Below are 22,776 nucleotides of genomic sequence, written 5' to 3'. Positions count from 1 at the left end.
ATTGACGAGTATCACTAGTACATAATTTATTAACAATCAACTATCTTGAATTATATGACTTACAATATAAATGTTTAGGCTCCCCCTAAATCACTTGATGTGTGAACAAGGAATTATATGCTTCACCCTTGCGTCTCAATGTGTAGGCTCCCTTTGTACAAGACTCCTCAGAAGAATCTTCAACGTTAGGCTCTCCTTAACTTGCACAAATCTTCTCAAACTAGTGACTCACAATACCACAAAGAAAGTGTTCAACACTAGACACCTCTCAAACTGAGTACTTTGTAAAAGACTTTCTCTACACAATTTCTTTTTGCATGTTTGCCGCCACTTATGTCTTCAACCACAAACAATATCACATGCCACAAGCTTATATTTTTAGATCATACGCTGTAAAAAACAAAATTCAACTCCATCAATTTATTAATATATATTAACCAACTTTGACAGAAGATATAGTTAACAACTACAACTAACCGAATATCTTTATTAACTGTCAACTACAATCCTTCATTAATAAATATTATCCATGTATACATTAATGGATATTAACCATATAGGAAATTAATCTCCAATTTTGCCTTTAAAAAATTAAGCCAACCAAATAAACTCAGTAAAATAAGAAATATATATATATATATACACACATATTGTGTGTCATGGAATATATATTAAAGTATATGTAAGTTTATAGATGGAAGCGATGGAGAAAATCAGTTATTAATTCTTAGATTTTCGATTTATCTTAGATAGTTGGTTCTCAAATTCTTAAGAAATGTATCCAAATGTATTCAAGCGTATCCAAGCTATCAAATGTATCAAGTGTATCATGTGTATATTAAGTGTTTGGGTATGTTAACATTTCATGAGATGAGATTGTTTTTTATTATTTTTACGAAAGTAGTCTAATTTTTAAAACTTATTTTATCAAATTTACAAGAAGACCTTTTGATTTAATAATGAAAAATTATTTTAGTTAACAAAATTAAATTAAAAGGAAAATTTATTTTAGTTAACAAAATTTTAAAAAATATCTACAAATATATTAAAATATTATAATACACGATAGATAAAAAAAGACAATTATATATATATATCTATTAAAATATTTTGGGATATAAATATTGGGATGGTGAATTAATAATGGACCGGTTGATAATATTTAATAGTTTCCCACATGACATTGACCTAAAGAAAGCAAAAAGAAAACACATCTACCAAACATTAATTTGGCTTTTTCCCTTTCAGAAAACACGTTGGATTTGATCGGATATATTTTTAGCTTATGAGATGTTGACTGCAGGTAAAAAATTTAATACTTTCAAAGATAAAGAAGGAGTCTTCACATTTGTAAAGTTAAATTTGTATTATTATAAAATTTAGGTTATATTAATGATAATTTTGATTAATCTTATTAGTTGAGCAGATGGAGGGATAATATAAATAAAATATTAAGTAATGTAGGCTGGGACCTCTCATCCTCAACATCGATGAAATTGCATCACAACTTTTATATTAATAATAATCGGTATTAATTACTTTTAATCTCAAATCTAATGACAAATGGAGAAATAATTAAGTGGAGTAAATTCTAAAACTGAGGTTAACTAATATATCATGTCGATGGATGGTTGATCAAGCGGATTAATTTCTTCCCTCAAATATGGATCCAATGATTTAACCAAATCACCCACCATGAAGAATTAGTTTTTGCAGTAAGTTTGGTTTGAACCTAGAAAGCACATGAATTTCTCAAACAAATGGTTTCTTCCCGAGGGTGAACTTGAATTATTTTGAATTGAAATTGTATAAAATGCATAAAAGCAAATTTGGGAAATTCAATATTAAAATGACTCTAGGATAGGTTAACTATATATAATAGTTTTCCACATGGGATTGAATAAAAAAGGAGAAAAGAACAGAGCTATCAACCCCAAATTTGTCTTTTTCTCTCTAAAAAACAAGTTCGACTTAATTGTTGAATAATGAGATGTGAACTGTAGGTATAGATTATAAACATAAAAAAATGAGGGTTCACATCATATGATGTGAATACTCTAGTATTCTTAATTCGTTGACCAATAAAGTGTATTTATTGTAAAATTTAGGTTAGTCAATCCTGATTTTGATTAATCTTCAAAGTTGGGTTTTTGCCAAAAAAAATAATATGGACAGAATTAATTTTTGAGAAAGGAAAAAATTTATCCCTATATAAAGTTGACATGTTACTTATTGTTATTGTTAATTGTTTTGAAGATAAAATCTCATATTTATTTAATATTGTATCAAACTACATATGATAGACATATGAACTTATATTTACCGAAAAGTGAAGTGTTCACCTAAAAGAGGCATCGTGTCTTGAGTACATAGATTGGTTGAGGATCTCATCAACTGCAAAGTGCCTCACAAAATTTAAACTAAACATAGGTACTACTTTCAATCTCAAATTTAATAACAAATGAAGAAATGAAAAGTATAGGCGCTAATGGAGGCACAGACTCGTAGGGTTAAGGGGCACGTAGGTTATTCCACTTTAGTATATGAAAAGGCAATTTGGTATAGTGCTTGCAGCTCAAAGGGGTACTCCTATGTCTTGCTTTTGAAATCATCAGACAAACTATTTTGCGTTTGAAACCTCTGATCTCCTTAGCCTTCTACTTTCTTTATTCAAATAATGTTGGTGTTTAGTAGAATTTTACATCCAATTGTGGACCAAATAATTTTAACCAGATTATTTTAGTAGTGACAGGAGCCGAACTCAAAAAAGCATAAAGTTTCTCAATTAACTTACTTTCTCACAACTCAACTTATTGGAAGAGGCTGTTGAAATGGTTGGTGGCAAGAAAATTAAATTGCACAAAAATAATAGTAATAATAGTAGCAATAGTAGTAGATAAATAATAATGAACAGCAGTAGTAATAATAGTAGTACCAAAAGTAAGAGTAATAATAGATAGTAGCGGTAGAAGTAGTAATAATAATTAAATGTAAACTCCTCTTTTTTTAGTTGGTACTATTAGAAAGCTAATAGGTTAGTTTGACCTTGGAGACTTGAGAGATCAAGTTTATTGAAAATCTAGGATAATTCATAGATATATTCGAAATAAGAACTAATGTGGGGTTGTGATTAAGATAAGTTAAGATTGGAGAAAGGGTTGGTCAATTGTGGAGTCAACCAAGTATAAGGGAGAATTGAAATTTAATTATTACAAGTTATAAGTCTCAAAAGGAATTTAATTTGGTTAATGTGAACGAGACGATTGACATCCGGAATTACTTTTGATAATAAGAGTTAGTAGAAGTTAATATTCAACAAAATAATAATTAATAATAATAAGAAAAGGAAGTGTGTGTGAACAAAGAATTAAGAATTTTGAATTATGTGAACAACGAATTATTCAACACCTAGGATTAATAGATATATTCGAAATAGGAACAGACTGAAGTGTGGTTATGTCCGAAATTATGGAGTTAACCAAGCAAGGGGGAATTGAAATTTAACTGTACCCACCTAATTTTTTTCCCATGTTATTTAAAATTAATTCAATTCTTAGATTAATATTTATCTTAATTTAACTATTTTCTAACGTTGTCATTAACTAATTTTTATAAAAAAAAAAATGTTATTTAACTACTCCTAAAATTGTGTGGGTAGTTTGGTTAGAGTAAATAAATCAATTAGTTAGATTAAGGTAAGTGGAGAATTACTAAATATCCTAAATTTTTCAAATGGATTGCGATTGTTAAAAGCTCCATGCTTTTTTTAAGATGAATGTCAATGCTAGCTAGTATTTTTTTCAAAGAAAGAAAATAGTCATTTTTGAATTTTTAGCCCTTTGAAAAAAAAAATTTGGCAATAAATAATCATTTCTTCTTCATTTATGAGGCACAACACAAAAAAAAAAAAAAAAAAAGACACAAAAAAAAACCTAGACAATTTTCCAACCTCCGCATCCTCTCTTCTTCATCCAAACCTCTAGCCTCCATAGTCTCCCATTCTCTTAGCTTTCACCTTCTTAAAGAAAACACAAAAAAAAAAAAAAAAAACCAAGAGATCTACCACCTCCATTTTATCTTCTCTCCCTATCAACCCCCTAAATCTTTACCTTTCTCCAAAAAAAAAAAAAAGAAGAAAAGGAAAACTCTATATAGTATCAAGAATCCAACATACAAGAAAAACTTTACCTTAGTTTGAGGTGCATGGTAGGACCTACGTTCTGGTTGTTTATGTTGGAGTTTATGTCATAAACTCATGGTTTGTACATAGTAAACAATCTTTTTTTTTTTACATAAATAAAGTGTTAATTATTTGACCTTTAGCTTGCATAACTCAAATCAATAAACTAAAATTCGAAGATAGTTATTTAATAAAACTTTAACGGGTTGTAGTTGATATATAACATATAAATAAAGTGTTATTTTTCTTGATGATCTTTTGTTATGATCATCAAGACGGAAATTAAAATTCGTGTGCCCCAAGAAAGACAAAATTTGTTGTAGGCGGTCTATAATATATTAATAAAATTGGATGTCTTGTCCTGATAACACTATGAATACAATCCACTCACTACAAGAAATCGGGGCTTTCCCGACGCAGAAAAAAGCATCGATGAAGGCACTATCAGAACAAAGGCCCATTCTCAATACCTCAAAATATACATCGATGGAGACGAGTAATCCCGACGTCGTGGTTCAAGACGTTGGAAGAAGATAAATTAATATTTAATTCTTGCATTTTTCCCTACGTCTCTATGCAAGGCGTCAGAAAAAGTGTGGTCATTCCCGATGTCTATGTTGATTGTGTCGGATAAAAGTATACAATAAAATAATTTTTCAACTCCCCTCGACGCCATGCAAGAAACAGCAAGAGAGGTTGACCTTATTACCGACGTCTTACTTATTATGTTGGAAATAGGGGATGTCTCCCGACGTCTTTATTCTTCATTGAAATTCCGTTATAAAAACCTACTTCCAATTCTATAATTGACAAAACTGAAAAGGGTAAGGCCAAAAGAGTTTAAAGAGACCAAGGAGAGAAATCACCATCCCATATCCCCTTCCACACAACTTGTAATAATCATCGTCGTCCCTATTCACCACTCGTCATCGTCGTCGCTCTTGATTTTGGTAAGTGGTTTAGTTTATTAGTTTTAGTATTTAGATTTCAAATTACTTTTAGGTTATAGGTTTTAGATTTCAAATTAGTTTTAGTATTTAGATTTTGAATTAGTTGTAGGTTTTAGTATTGAATTCGAATTTGAAGTATTGTTAGGAATGTACAAAGGGGGAAGTTGAAAATTATTACGAGTTGTATCAAAGGAAATACAAGGTTGCTTCAAACATAAATAACCCTTGCTCTTCCATTGAATTGCTTGCGGAGGTTGCCATAGCATCGTAGTAACAAGTGGGGTTATGATAACAAGTATGATACATGTATGGTTTTACTATTCAGTCTGTTAAAATGAATGTGGGTTGAACGATCCCAATACATTTCTATTTACCTCATATGTGTTATTTCTTATTCTAATCTCGTCCTTTACTGATTGTTGTTCTCAAAGATGATGGCCAGTTATTTTCCAAGGTATCCATCGACAAATGTTTACCACAAAATATTGTTTGTGTGGTTGGTGGCACACACTAATGTTGGCTGAAGTTGAACCATAAAAGTAATTGTGAAAAAATGTCAATGTGAAGGGAATAACTGTTTTGCTATATATCATGTGGTTAATGTTTTAGTGCTGCTTAAACATCATAATTTGTTTGTTAGACTCATTAGTTCAGTAGGAGTAGATATCAAACTAGAATCCTTAGTTTTGCATTGTTCAATTAGGAGATGTAGGCATATATTCTTGTTATATTTATGAAAAATTTCCATTATTGAATCCAAAATCCAGAGAAAATATAAGTATATATGTAACGCCCCCAAAATTTAGATAATTTTGGAGTTAATTGTCTTAGTTTTGTTTAATTAGGTTTAATTTATTAGGCATTATTTTGAATTCATTTAATGAGATTATTTGATTTCCAGGGAAATTGAAATTAATTAAATATTTGTTGGATGAATATTTAATTAACTAGAGGTTTTGGCTTGTGGTGCTTGTCAAGATTTTGATTAAATTGTATGTTATAAGGTTTGAGTAAAGGTGGAGAGTTTTAGCGTTGTTGAAATTGAATTAAATTAAATAAGTATGTATGTTATTTAATTAAATTATAGAGTGAAAAGTTTGTTAAGAGATTTGATAATTATATGTATATATGGAAATATATATATATAATTATTATGGGAAAGGAAAAGATAATTATATTTGTTGAAATATAATTATTTAAGAAAAAGATAATTTGTATTTTAGAGAAAAGATATTTATTAAGGGAGAAAAAGGAAAATAATTATATTTTGGAAAAATATAACTATTTGTAAAAAGATAATTATTTTGGAAAAAGATAAATAATAATTAATTATTGTGAAATATAATTAATTATTTTGGAGAAAGATAAATATTGATTTTGAAAAGAAGTTGATATGATTGGGTAAATAAGGAAAGAGAAGAAATTAGATTTATTTAAAAGAAAAATTAATAATTATATATTGAAATATAATTATTGGGCAAATGAATGTAACATATCCCAAATCTTTAAAGAGTTTTTATTAATTATATTAAATTATTTGGGTGTTATATTAAAGATTTGAACTAAAATTTAACTGTTGGGTTAAGATAATTTATGTTGAAACTTATGAGTGATTTATCGGAAAAGATTTGATTGATTAAAAGAACTTGGGATTTAAGTTAATTTCAGATTCTAGAGGGAAAAGTTGGTATTGATGGAATTGGATTTAATTGAGTGTATATATATATATATATATATATTTAATTAATAATTTAGATTTTTTGGGTGGAATATGATATTAATTATTTGGTTTTGTATAAATAATTAATATGGAAAAGTAAACTTAATTATATGACAGAATATAATTATATTTGTTTGAAAAGAAAAAAAGATAATTCATGAGAAGAGAGATGATTGATTTGATTGGACGAAAGAAATGATATATTTATCTAGAAGAGAGAATAACGATTTAAATAAATATTCTCTCTTCTAAATAAATATATATACATTTATATTTTGGAGAGAGAATAATAATAATGATAAAAGAAGTATTATTATTATTATTATTAATGGTTATAAATGCCTACAATTTTGTGCATTTAAAGAATTTATTAAAAAAGATACTGGATATAAATAAATATATATATCCTAAAAGGAAAAGGAAATAATAATAACAATAAATTTTATTGTTATTATTTGAGTTTATAAATAGCATTGAAATGTTTAAGTTGGAAAAAAAGAAAAAAGAAAAAGGCTCCTCATTTTCTTGTTTAAGGTAACCCTCTGCTGCTGTCACTTTACCGATTTTAGTTATCATTGGTCCCTTTGGCAAAACTTGAAGATTTGAAGTCATGAATTTTTTCATCAAGGATAATAGAATTTTTCAACCTCAATTTCAGTAACCTTGGTAAGCTAAAGAAATTAATTTAATTTTGGATCTAACTGTTGTTTCTTTAAAGGTTCAATTGACTAATTTTTTAAGATTTAATATTGAATTTTTCCAATCAAGTTTGAATTGGTTTCAACCCCAAGTTTTTGGAACTTAATTAATTTGGGAGAATTTTTGAATGATAGCCAAGCTAATTTTATTAATTAAGAAACTAAAATTTTCTTTCATGATTATGATCAAATTAATTGGAGAATTTTTACTGTCAGCTAAGGAGTGTTTTGTTTGGCTAAAATCTCTAGGTAAGAGATTCTACTACTAGACCTTCGAACTGAAGTGAAGAGCTTACATGTAATTTTCCATTATGCATTGATGTAGCTAAGATGCATAATGTATTGATATTGATGATTGATGATGATGACTGATATTATTTTGATGATTGATTTACGTTGATGATGATGCATGCTATATTAATCACATGATTAAGGACATTAAGATTAATATTCATGTCATATTTATGATGTTATGATATGTTACATGCTATAGATAAGCATTATCACACCCCGTTCAAAGTTTTCCCTTCTCACCTAAATCGTGGTATGAAACTATTCCTTTAAACAATCCTCTTCAAACGTAAGTTTGATAAAAATGCTTTTAAAAAGTTCTATAAAAATTTCGACAATACCTCCCCTAAAATACGGGTTAGCCAAACCTGTAATAGGGTGAGATTTTCGCACTTCTATATATGTATATATAACTTCAAAACTCCACAACACATCAAGTGTGTCTCACCACACACTTATCCAAACAGTTTCAGAGTTTCACTCAGAAAATCATATTCAAACTAGTTATGTCGTACAAAAAAAAGTTTTAATCTCAAGAGGGATCTCTACAATCACAAGTTCTTAGTCTCACTCGCGCTACATCTAATCACTCCACGATGCATTACAAAAGATAACTATATAATAATTGAGATCTACAATCGATGATGAGAGTTCAACCAATGCTTAGCCCTTGTTCGCTACCTGAAGGGGGGAGAAAACATTAGAAACGTAAGTCGAATACTCAATGAGTGGTAAGTTTCTTAGAAGTAAAGCTCGTAAAACATGCTTAAGTAGAAAATCTGTAAATATGCATTTGTAATGAAAAATTTAGTCAAAAATATCATTTACTCAAAGCCATTAGTCCACCACCAAACCTGTAGTCAATCCAACCATGGCATGGCGTCTAAAAATACGACCAAAGACAGCTCGCACATGACAAAGAATCATGCGACCAAAACTAGCTCACGCATCTTTAGTACCCGCCACGACAACAACCTTCAACCAATCCAATCCAACCATGATAGCATACTAAGTGTATGGCCTGGGAATAGCTCACACGTGCTCCATATCCACTAGGAAAACACACGGCCAAATGGAGCTCACGCATACTTAGCACCTACAAAAGTAATAACATCCATCTAATCCAATCCAACCATGATAGCATACTAAGTATACGGCCCGGGAATAGCTTTCATGTGATTCACTCCACAAGGATACATGTGGCCAAAAAGAGCTCACGTATACTTAGCACCTACCACAGTAACAACGTACCACTCCTATGTGCACATAGAGCCCCCCACCACGAGTTAAGCTAGGCTTGAAACCATATCACAATCCTCCATCCACATCCTCACTTAGGCTCAGGTTTCCAGATCTCTGATCACGACCTCTTTCAGCCCTAGAACCCCATGATAACCATAGGTAGCGCTAGAGAAACACATTCATGTAGCTTAGGAAAATCACCTTCTTGTTTACCATATGCATCGGTTAACCATATTTCAAAACAAAGTATAATAAAAACTTAAAATACGATTTTATAGAGTTCAAGCCATGCACATTCTTAAAATCATGATGAACATACGCATCATTTAAGTGTAAATGAATACAGGAAGTTAAAACCCATTTTTATAAAATTCAAGTCATAAACATTCATCAAATCGTGAAGCGTAAACACATTGTTTAAACATAAACGAAAACATGGTCATAAAACATAAACTGAATTCAAGTCATGATTGTTTCCAAGAAATATCAAGAGATAACGTGTATATGTATAAAGAAAGCTTGAAAATGAGCCACTTGCAATCAGTATCTCTATCCCCCGAGGTTATACGCTTTCACCAATTCAATTTAGCCAGAAACAACGATTAATGACATTCTGTTATCTTCGCACATTAATATACCACAATTATCTCTAAAACATTTCATGGTGACAACTCAAACTATTTATGATTCTATGGGTCGAGATATTTTCTTTTCTTAATAAATTTGTATCATTCACCACATGCTTTAGTTTAGGCTAAAAATCCACTTTTGGACCCTTAACTTCAAGCTTAACTCTTAGCATCTTAAGCATACACTTAAGCCAATCTTAGTAAATCTTTTAACCCCATACATTTTAATTTCAACTATTGATGATATTTGAGAATTAGATTCGTTATATCAACACGAGTTCATTAACTTTGAATACTTCATAAGATTCCCTAGCCCATTTACGTTCCAAATGTAAAAAAAAAAACATTTAACGACCTCCAAGCTAGAAGAATGTCCCTTCTTCACCTCAGCATTCAACTTTAGGACCCGAGTAATATGAATAATCTAATTTTTATGCTTAGACTCACAAGCACTACTACAAAACTAGGTTTACTTGACGCTTTTTACCTGTCAAGTATTAGTTTACTTGACGCTTTTCAATATGTCAAGTAATCTAGTGTTAAGAATACGGGAGGTTTACTTGACAATTTGTAACGACCCAACTTTCCGGACTAAGCTGAGGTCACTACCAAATACCAAAACTCGACCATTCAACATAAAATTTAAAACAGACCAGATACGATTCATTAAAACATTATAAACCTTACAAAAGACAGTTTCGGGCCCTATTTTAAATAATTCAAAAAAATCACAAAATAAAATGTCAAGTCACCAGTCCAAAATCACAGTCAAAATATTCTGACAAAATACATAGCGGAAGCGAAAAGAAAACCAGACGCGTCCATATGGCCTTCACGCATCCTTCCTGCCTCTCGTCGGTCTGCCCCTCGCTGTACCCCTACCTGAAAAGTTAAAGAAGGGAAAGGGTGAGTATAAACATACCCAGTAAGGGACCCACTACTGGGCCCGTTAGGGAACAACAGTTAACTTCCTATTCGGGGGTACCCTACATAACAGTCTAGTGGTTCCGTAGAACGCACATATCAGTCTAGTGCTCCCGAAGGATGCACATATCAGTCTAGTGCTCCCGAAGGATGCACATATCAGTCTAGTACTCCCGAAGGATGCACATATCAGTCTAGTGCTCCCGAAGGATGCACATATCAGTCTAGTGCTCCCGAAGGATGCACATATCAGTCTAGTGCCCCGAAGGATGCACATATCAGTCTTGTGCTCCCGAAGGATGCACATATCAGTCTAGTGCTCCCGAAGGATGCACATATCCGTAAGGCACACTACCCCATAGATGAAGCTAACCGTTACCCCTCAGTCCAAACTAAACTGTCTACATCAATCACATCCCACGGCATTCATATCACAGTCCCGCCATAGGCTTTATCAGTCAGATAGTATAAGTTTAAACATCTACACCCTCAGTTGCTATATGCATTACCGATTCGCACACCAATAGGGAAAACCCTAGGTCCAATCGACTAACCAACCAAAACCGGACTCACGATCCATCCCCGTCCAAATTCATGAACCACATCCAGACCAGTGTTTTACTACATACTGAACCGTAAGTTTAGGGTCCATCAACATAAATTCTCAATCCACAAATAGCAGTCACAGTATATTTTCGTCAGACAAAATATAGTATTAGTACTTAACAGTCAACACGCATTCAGATATTCAGTACAGTCACAAACGTGGAATCTCCTGTGGATTACTACGGTTTCAGCCTGGACTCGGGGTCCAGTAGTAGGAAGAACCCTTACCTGAAACTCGGTTATGCCCCTCGATCGAAATCCACGCTCGACAGATCTACCTAACGAAACACGAAAGTTTTAGTTGGTGACTTTAGTAGCAGTTGTTTTAAAAGGTTATCCGTTGACTTACTCAAGGAAAGGAAACTATCTCCATCCAGGCCTGCCGCGGAACCCGAGAACTTAAGCGTCAACTCTGTACTACCTTCAAGGGAGAAAAGTAGGGCCACATCTTAATCCAACATTCAAACTCGAATCGGATCCGTGGCTCGGGTCGGGTTGCTCGAATCGGATCCGTGGCTCGGGTCGGGTTTTCTTCCCTTTTTCTTTGCTCCGCCCGACAACGCTCGAGTGAGAGACGTCGACGGCGGACGTGGGTGGCTCTCCTCGGCGTTCAGTGCTGCGTCGGGAACACCGATTGAAGTGAAGCCGTCGACGGTGACAGAAACGGAGGAAGAGGAAGAGATGACGGCTGCCGGCGGTTGGGGGCGGAACGGAAATGGATGGAGGCCGCGGCGGCTGTTCGTTTTCAGAGACGGAGACGACGACGCTGGAGGCGGAACAGGAGACGGTGACGGAGAGGAAGAGAGATGGTGGCGGAGACGGAGATGGAAGAGAAAACGGTGAGGCGCGGCGTCGGGCGAGGAAGGGAGAGGAAGAAGAAAAAAAAATCGGGGGGGGGGGGGGGGGGTAGGCGGCGCGCGGTTAGGGTTTTGAAATAAAAAAATTTATTATATATATATATATATAATTCTTAATAATTATATAATATTAATAATTTAAATTAAATAATAATAATATATATTAAATATAAATAATAATAATAATAATAATAATAAAGTAATAATAATAATATATTAAAAATATTAATATTAAATAAATAATAATTTATTTTATTGTTTTAGAAATAACAATATTTCTATATTATTAATTTATAATAATATTTATAATATTAATATTATAACCAATAAACATTAATAATAATAATATAATTAATATTATATTATTATTATATCAACTTGCATTTTACATAAAACGAGAAAAAATTTTACCTTAAATTTTCGGGGCGTTACACAATTTTTAAGTGTCAAGTATAATTATACTTGATAGATAAAAAACAGCAAGTATATGATTATACTTGACAATTTTTATGGGTCAACTAATCCAATGTCAAAAATAGGGGGTTTTATTTTTTACAGTTTTTACGTGTCAAGTGAAATTATACTTGACAGTTTATAGGTATCAAGTATATAATGTTTGTTGACATTTTTTACATGTCAAGAATTTGTTTACTCTTGACACGTTTTGCATGTCAAGTTTTTTTTTCAAATAAAAAATTATATATATTTTTAAATACCTATATATTTTATTATGCACCTGTTTTGAAGTTCAACAACATTAAAATACATATTAATTGAACAATTAAAATTAACTCAAACTTTTCATCAAAGAAATTGCATATATATCAATGAACCACGTATATAAGTAGGTGATTACATACTTAATTACAACATATATATATATATATGCAGTCCAAACTTCTAACAATAGTTTAAACTTTCCATCAATGTCGATATAAACAAAATATATTTGTAGCCTAAAGATGTACCATATCAAAACTAGTTCACCTATATCCACTATCAACAAAACTAGTTTACCTATATTCAGTATCAACAAAATAATAATGAAACTAGTTCCCCTATATCCAGTATCAACAAAATTTGTCTATCTAACACAAAAGAACTTAGCTACCACCATAATCACATGTGGCCACCCAAAAATTCAGCAAGCTCCATTCGTACTTCATCCAACTTAAGTTGACTGTATGAGGTCCTTATATCAATCTAATATGAAATCCAAAATATTGAAGTTAATACTTTGATTACTTGAATTATAACCAATAATTCAAACAATCATTTAAACACAACATACTGAATCTGTGACTACTATGCTCCCATTGGTGATTATATCTCTCATGTATCTCATCACATAGTACCCACATTCAAGTACTCCAATTTGTAAAGGACACTGTAAATACATAGTACGCAATATAATGCATTTTACCAAGAAAAAACCACACAGTATTCAATATACTGCATATTATCAAGAAACAACCACATAGTATTCAATATAGTGCATATTGACAAGAAATAATCACATAGTATTCAATATAAGCATTTTTCCAAGAAACAATCACATAGTATTCAATATAGTGCATATTGTCAAGAAACAACCACATAGTATTCAATATAAGCATTTTGCCAAGAAACAATCATATAGTATCCAATATAGTTCATATTGTCAAGAAACCAATCACATAATATCCAATATAATGCGTATTGCCAAGAAACAACCACATAGTATTCAATATAAGCATATTGTTAAGAAACAATCACATAGTGTCCAATATAGTGCATATTGTCAAGAAACCAATCACATACTATCCAATATAGTGCATATTGTCAGTGACATATCTAATATCTACTCTTGATATTGTTTGAAGTGAGTCAAGATAATAGACTGTCTCATCGTATGCATTAATAGCCAGAAGTGTCCAATGACCACTACATAGAAAGAATACAAGTAGATGGTTTTCATATAACTTAATTTCATAAACCCCACCCCCCCCCCCCCCCCCCGCCGCCGTCGTCGTCGTAGGATTGCCTTCATATAACTCATAACATATATTCTACAAGTTTTCCCAAATGATGAATATAAAGAAGAGGTTCAATTCAAAAAGCTAAATCACCTATACCTTATTTTAATGAATTGATTAGTATAGTATTACCTACCCTGGATTAAATGCAGCCAAAACAAATTGGTTTGATTTTGAAGCCATTAATCTATTGCAAAGATTGCGAGCTCTAACTTATTGTGTGTTGTGTTCAACATATATAAGGGACGGGTCAACGAAGATGTAATTTGAAAGTTCATCTTGTAAATGCAAAAATTAAGAAAGATAGAAAAATGAATAAACGAGTATTTATATAAAAAGATTAGAGTGGATGAATAAGTACTTACGCCATGTATGCAACCAATGTTAAAGTCTTGACTTCTCGCATGTTACAAAAATCAATAATATCTTCTCGAAGAACACATATCTTCCTACCGATACCAAACAACGAGAATGGTAGTTGGTAACGAATCCCTGAATCTTTGTCCATTACCTTTTCAGCAAATCTGAGTATTGTCTTCAAAGGTAGTGGCATCTTGATATTGGAGTCACATACAATTTCTTTTTCATTACGAACCTAAGAAAGTCATAAATCCAACATTAATAAACTTTATAAGACTTATAAAAACTCATGCATCAAATTGTGCTAAAACGTAACTAATTACCTCCATAGCATCCTCTTGTTGATCATTTAAAATAATCACATCCACATTCACTTCCTCTTTAACCACCTTTGTTGTGACATTCATTTTCTCCTTTTCTAGATTTCTTTTACATTGAATATCGTATTTTAATCTTGGTGTAGAGCAAGATCCATGTGCAGATGTTAATGTAGATTATGTTGAAATGTGAATATTCTCTAATTCTTGAACTTGCAAACGAAGTTTTTCATTCTCTTTACTAAGCTTCTCAATTTATTCACTTCGTTTCTTTGAGCATTTTGCTGTATGAAAATAAGCAGTTGGGGTGACAAATCCGCCAACTCCACGTCCACGTCCACTACTCTCTTGTGTACCCAAAACTTGTGTCAAATAATCGTTTGGAGACGGTTCTTTATCAGCACAAGTTTTTGATATCTCATCCTAAAAATGCAAAAAAAAATATAATTTAATTTCATAAAACTTCAAAAATTAAAGAATGCAAAATTGTAATGTGTCTTACTATACGATTGACAACTTCTTGGACATCTTCATTGTAGTATTGTCCCTTCTTATCTACACGAGCCTTCTTCCACATGCTAGCTCGGTCAAGCTCACTTTCTTCTGAAGGTATATTTTTCTACATTTCAACATTGATTAAGAAGCTTTAATTTTAAGACTAATTCAACATAAACTACTTCTTACCAATTCCTCTCGAAGATTAGCATAACCTTTTCTTCAAAGTCTATGGTTATACTTATTCTTCTTTCGTCTCTCTTGTTGAATTTTTCTTTTGTCCTACACAATACAACATTGTATTGGATTTTAATAAAGTTTCTTAACAAATATTTAATACCTAAAATATAAATAAATTCATTGATACCTCAAAATGTGGACATGGTCTAAATCTAACAAATTCTTCCCACTATTTTTGATCAATATAACAATACATGTTCGGTGGTCGTTTCAAGAGTTCAAGTTCATTCTTGAAAAGCAAGATATACCTCTTCCTCAACCAATGCTTAAATTGATGGAATGTTGTCCCTGCAGTTTTAAGAATGCTCTTCTTCGACCTACTGTTGATTATAAATGCAGCTTTGAAGGTCAGTTACTGTCATATTGTCAATTTAAATAAACTTGTACAAAAACTATAAGCAAATTTACCTCAACTATGATATATATCTTTTACTTCAATTCTGCAGGCATATCTTTCCATGTTGCATAAATAATGGGGATGTGATAGTGTACACACGACCCGATAAAAGAGTTGAGCTTCGCCTCATTTTCTCCAATGGGTACGCCATCTTCGTTGTATTCAACCAATTTTTTTTCACCTTCGCTTCGAACACGTGTCACATCAAACATAATCTTTGGTCCCCGCTTTCTTTGTTGTTTAGGTTTTTCTAATCCATGAATCTCAGCTCCACCAACCTCTTTGTCTTCACCGTCTCTTACTATCGTTGACTCCATGTTAAGGAGAATATCCTGTCAAAGAAATATTAAAAAATAATTTTAGAATGTAGATTATATTAGGCATACTAGGCATATACAAAATCAAACGTAGCATATATGTACATAATAAGTAGAAACTCACCCACAATGTTTATTTAGGAATTCATGTGCCTTCACAATCTAATTGTACATATGTTGAGATATTCTCATCCAAATCATTACCTCCATCAATATTTGGCTTATCACTAGGTACTCCTTGACAGTGTAACATGATATCTCCAAGTTCATTGTCATTTGATTGATCTTCACAATCTCTTTGTGGTGGAGTAAGCACAATTGACCATCTAGCATCACTTGGATCTTCAACGTAAAAATCTTGTCTTACTTGGGTTGCCATTATAAATTAATCGAAATTATGACCTATTTTTTTTTTAAATAAACTAAGACAAAACCAAGGTCATCGATCTTCATACCACTACTGTTTTCAACCTAATGATAGGATTTTTATCTTTCGAACTAGAAACTTGCATTGTTTTGGCCATTAAACTAACTCCACTATTTTGAACAGTTTGATTCTTATCATAAAACTCCGTATGATATCAACCTCCATTAATGGTATAACTGTTATACTTAATGACAAAAGGATGAGGGCCATGAGTAATCCATCCCAAGCTATCTGAAATTTCAACATTTCTCATCCCAATCTCATATGCAACCTACCATGACAAGTACCTAAACGTAATTACAAAGTCCATCATAAAAAAATATCAATAAGTTTAAAATTTTACCTTTTCTCTTAACCAAGATATGAAAGTTCGATTATGTTCTTCTTGAATCCATTTTTGATGAAGAACCTTATTTAGGTATTTCAATTGCAATACATCCACGTGTTTACTTCAACATTGAAACATTGTAATTTATAGTTAAGTTTGAAGGTTTGAAGGAAACTCCTGTAGACAATGGTCTACCAAGGCTTGAATTGTCTAAAGATGCATCAAATCTATCAATGTCTAGCCCAACAGGATCAACCGAAATAAGAAGTCTGAACAAAACTCAATAGCTTCTTCTACTATATAACTTTCTGCAATACAACCCTCTGGACGATGTCTATTTCTCACATAGTTTTTTAGAACTTTCATGTATCTTTCGAAGGGATACATCCATCTAAGATATACAGGCCCACAAAGTTTGACTTCTCTTACAATGTGTACAATGAGATGCATCATAATGGTAAAAAAGATGGGGGAAAGTATTTTTCTAGCAAACACATAGTCACCACAATATCTTCTTCCAACTTTTCCAATTGTTGCACATCAACGACTTTATTACATATTAGATCGAAAAATATACTCAATAGAATGATGGCATACCGAACATGTTTTAGGAGCACAGATCTTATTGCAATAGGAAACAATTATTGTAAGAGAACGTAATAGTCATGAGATTTTAAACCATTAAGTTTTAAATCAGTCCTCGACACAAGGTTTTTAACATTGGAAGAATAACCTTATGGTACCTTTACTTCTGACAATGTCTTCAGAATACAACGTTTTTCTTCCTTTGTAAGAGTATAACAAGTAGGTGGAATGAATTTTTTTTTTCACCATTGATAGGTGCAAGCTCTGGTCGAATTTTCAAATGGACTAAATCACGTCTAACATTCAAGTCATCCTTCCTTTTTCGAGGAATATCAAGAAGCGTACCCAATATATTCATACAAATATTTTTTTCAATGTGCATCACATCTAGACAATGTCTAACATGAAGATCTTTCCAATATGGTAGCTCAAAAAATGAAGACACTCTGTCCCAACAACTCCTTGCACTTCCTTTCATAGGTTATTTTTTTGTCTTCTTCTTTCCTTTTGGAAATTCAAGGTCTTTTATTCTTGAATATATAGCCTCTCAAGACAAAGGTTCTGAAATTGTTTTAAGCTTCTTTTCATCATCAAATGACTTCTTTTGACGCCGGTATGGATGGTTGTGTGCTAGAAATTTTCGATGCCCAAGGTATTCCATTTTCTTCCCATATTTTAGTCTTATAGTGGATGTATTATCTCCACAAATTGGCATGCCTTATACCCTTTCACACTAAATCCACTAAGATTTCCATATGCAGGAAAATCATTTATTGTTCATAACAAAACAGCCCTTAAATTGAATATTTCTTATAGATTAGCATAATAACATTCAACAACACTTTCCCATAAGAGTTTTAAATCCTCAATGAGTGGTGCTAAGTATGTAACAATGTCATCTCCTGGTTGTCTTAGACCCGATATCAATATTGATAACATCATGAACTTTCTTTTCATGCACAACCATGGTGGAAGATTGTAAATAACTATCACTACGAGCCAACAACTATATTTTGAACTCATTTCACCGTGTGGGTTGATTTCATTCACTGACAATGCTAAACGAATATTCCTAGGTTCAGAACCAAAGTCTGGCCACTTCAAATCTACTAATTTCCAAGCTGGAGAGTTAGTAGGATGTCGTAATTTTTCATCTACTTGTTTATTAGCATGCCAAATCAAATTTTTAGCATTGTCAATACTTCGAAACAATCTTTTGAAACGTGGAATCGGTGGAAAATACCATACAACCTTTTTAGGAATCTGTTTTTTTCCCTCCATTTGTATTATTAGCATACTTCCACCTTGATTCACCAAATTCAGGACATTTAGTTGCATTAACATATTCTTTTCAATACAAACAACAATCATTAGGGCATGCATGAATCTTTTCATAATTCATTCCTAGTGCACCTAAAGTTTTCTTTGCTTCATACATGGATGTTGGGATCTCATTGGTAGTAGGCAAAATTTCCTTTAAAGTTTTTAGTAGTTCTGAAAAGCTAATATCACTCCATCCATACCTAACTTTTAAATTATACAACTTCACTAATGTGGACAACTTGGTGAATTTTTTGCATCCTTCATATAGTGGTTTTTCGACATCATTAAGCAATTTCTCAAATTCATTTGGATCTTTTGAATACTCCTCATGAGCAACTTCAATCATTTCATTTATACTTCCAACATTTTTCTTTTCATACATATGGGTGTCAAACTTAGAAGATTCCTCGTATGAGGATGACTTAGGTAGTTGTTCACCAAGCCAAAACCAAATTTTATAACTTTTATCCATTCCATTGATATATAAGTGATCTCTAATAGTAGTACGACTTTGTTTTTCATAATTTCCAGATTTCAAATAAGGACAACGAATAGAGGCAGCTTTCTTATTAGAAAATCCAAAATTAATGAAGTTTTCTACACACAATTCATAATCTTTGGATAACCTACTCTTTGGCATCCATGATCTATCCATAAGTATAAGTCCTAAGAGAATTTATTGAGTTATGGTTATCAACTTGAATTATAATATATGAAAGAAAACAAGAAATTCATATGGATGAATACAAGAAATACAAAATTTTAGCAACTCCTACTAACAAAAATAATACAAGTTACTATAGGCCATAACCAAATTCATAACATTATTGGTACCATTAATACAAAGAAAAATAGGTTGTGTTGGCTATTCTGCTGTTATGGTAATCTCTGTAGTTTGAAATTAGTTTTAGTGAAAAATTTAAGAGATTGTATATTACTGAAAATAGTGAAAATTCAAGGGAGTAAGTTATGGATGTGAGAGAGGGAGAGAGGGAGAGAGATATGTTTATAATAAAATCTATTTATCTTTTAGGGACTTAAACGATGGACAAGGGTTGGATGAAACTTAGAAATAAGTTCTCCCTTGAGTATAGGCAGGGAGTGACCCAATTTTTAGAATTTGTCAAGTTTCATGTTGATGCCTACAGACGATTAAGATGTCCATGCAAGAGATGTTTGAATTTAAATTGGAGCTCATTAGAGGTATGAAACGATACCTACTGACTATTGGAATATCCCCTACTACATGGAATGAGTGTATCATGGATAGTCATTAAACTTTAGAGGTACAGAAAACTTTAATAAAGGAACTAGTAGTAATCCTTTTTATGAAGGAACTAGTAGTAGGAAATTTATGAAGAAGATCATATGTTTGGTATGCTAAATGATTCACAAGCCCCGATTGAATAGGAAGAGGAAATAGAGGAACGTTGTTTGGAAGATGAAATGCCGATGAATGTTGGGGTAAATATAGATGAAGATAGAATAAATATATTTCAGAACTTATTAAATGAAGCACGTAATGAGTTGTACCCCGATTATTCTGAATTTTCGTCGTTGAATTTTTTGGTTAAATTGATGCATGTGAAGGTTTTAAATGGTTGGAGTAACAAGTCGTTCGACATGTTGTTAGAACTCTTAAGAGCATCGTTTCCAATGTGTAGTACTAGTATCCCTAATTCATTTTATGAAGCAAAACGAAAACTTTATTACTTGGGCTTGGGATATGAGACTATTCAAGCGTGCAAGTATGGCTGTGTACTATATTGGAAAGAGTTTGTTGATTTGCAATATTGTCCTACATGTGGCGAGGCTAGGTACAAGGTTAACCATAATAGAAGGAAAAAACTTTGCAAGGTATTGTGCCACTTTTCTTTGGTGCCGAGATTATAGCGCTTATTTATATCGCAAGAAGGGTCTGCTAACATGAGATGACATAGGAATGTGCATTTAGGCTTGGCTTCAGATGGGTTTAACCCATTTGGTCAAATGAGTACCTCGTACAGTTTGTGGCATGTTGTTTTACTTCCTTACAATTTGCCACCATGAAAATGCATGAAAGAGACAAATTTTTTCATGTCACTACTCATACCCGGTTCTAGATCTTCTGGTAGGGAAATTGATGTGTATCTCCAACCATTGATTGAGGAATTGAAAGAGTTATGTACTTTTAGGGTATGTGCATATGACTCTCTTACATATCAGTCCTTTTAGCTATACGCAGCCTTGTTATGGACGATTAATGACTTTTTGGTGTATGGTGACCTATCACGGTTGAGTACAAAGGGGTATCAGGCATGTCCTATTTGCATGAGTGATAGATCACCCTTCGGGATACGAGGTAGAATATCTTTCATGGGACATAGACGCTATCTTCTAGAGAACCACGTGTGGCGTAAAAGTAGACTACATGATGGAAAGGTAGAGCGTAGGGCTCCTCCCGTGGTGATGAATGAGCATGAAATATTAGAACAACTAGATCAGTTGAAATTTTCAGTTATGAGTAAACATCCTTCAATATAGGATAAGAAAAGAAAGAGAGCTCTTAATTAGATGAAGAAAAGTATTTTTTTCGAACTTCCTTACTGGTTGAGACTATCGTTACGTCTCAAACTTGACGGAAGGCGCATTGAGAAGAATGTTTATGACAATTTGGTTGGTACGTTGTTGAACATCGAAGGAAAAACAAAGGATACCACGAATGCTCGGTTGAACCTACAAGATCTAAAGATAAGAAAGGATTTACACCTTGTAGATGTTGGTAACCGATTGGTGAAGCCATACGCGAGCTATACGCTGACTAGCAATAAACGAGTTGAGATTTGCAAATTCCTAAAATCAGTTAAGTTTTTCAATGGATTTGTTTCCAATATATCGAGATGTGCACATGAAAGAGAAGGGAAAGTATCAGGACTCAAAACGCACAATTGTCATGTTTTATTACATCGACTGCTACCCATTGGTATTCAGGACCATCATCTGACGTTCGGTTCTACAATGGATGCATTGTGGGTGGTCTGAGATTTCACACGTCTGAACTTGATTTCTGACCTACTACTCGAAACAATGGAGTAATGCTCATTGGTGAAAGCAATGAAAGTGGAAGTGGCAACAATAATTTCTACGGTGTGTTAGACGAAGTGTTGCACGTACAATATCCTTTAAGAGGAAATGTATAGCTATTTAAGTGTTGGTAGTATGACATCGATGTAAACAAAAGTCAAAGAACACACGTTGAATTAGGGGAAAACTCTCTCAACACGTCCCGTTTTTGGTACATGGAGGAACTTGTAATTTTTGCGACTCAAGAACATCAACTTTTTTACGTAGATGATCCAAGAAATGGTAGCAATTGGAAAGTTGTGCAAGTCTTCCAAAATAAGCGTATACTGGACGTGCCACAAGTGGAGGATGTTGAGAACAAGCACATTAATGTACTAGAAATCGTTGTAAGCCATCGAGTGGATAACCACATCGAGGATTACACTATGTGCAGAATTGACATTGATCCCACAATCGTTGAAAGACTGGTTGACATCATGTCACTGATGACTTCATCGGCGATGTGGATGAACACTTGTCACATGCAAGCAACGACGATGAATTATAGTGACAAACCACGTACCCACATATTTATGTAGTTTATATATTTGACTGTAGCTATGTGTTCGTATTTGCTTATTGAATGTTTATTTTCTATGTCCACAGGCATTATGTCATCGTCATACCAACGTAATAATTTTTTGGAGATGGACATTATGTTCCTCAAGTTTGAAGATGATTTAGATAACCTTGCAGGAGGGTCATCATCTGTGGGCAACAATACGGGTGAGTCTAAGAATTTTCTTCATTTTAACTTAGGATTATTTTATGCT

General features: G+C 32.7%; 1 long non-coding RNA gene across 1 annotated transcript in view; it reads left to right on the top strand.

The window, feature by feature from the left end:
* LOC127146549 (uncharacterized) overlaps positions 1-22,776 on the top strand; it is a 61,283-nt gene that overhangs the window by 27,034 nt on the left and 11,473 nt on the right. The window lies entirely within an intron of this gene.

The sequence above is a fragment of the Cucumis melo genome, chromosome 2, assembly GCF_025177605.1.
Source record: "Cucumis melo cultivar AY chromosome 2, USDA_Cmelo_AY_1.0, whole genome shotgun sequence".
NCBI classification, from domain to species: domain Eukaryota; kingdom Viridiplantae; phylum Streptophyta; class Magnoliopsida; order Cucurbitales; family Cucurbitaceae; genus Cucumis; species Cucumis melo.
The sequence above is the reverse complement of the archived record's forward strand: the minus strand, read 5'-3'. Positions and strand labels throughout refer to the sequence as shown.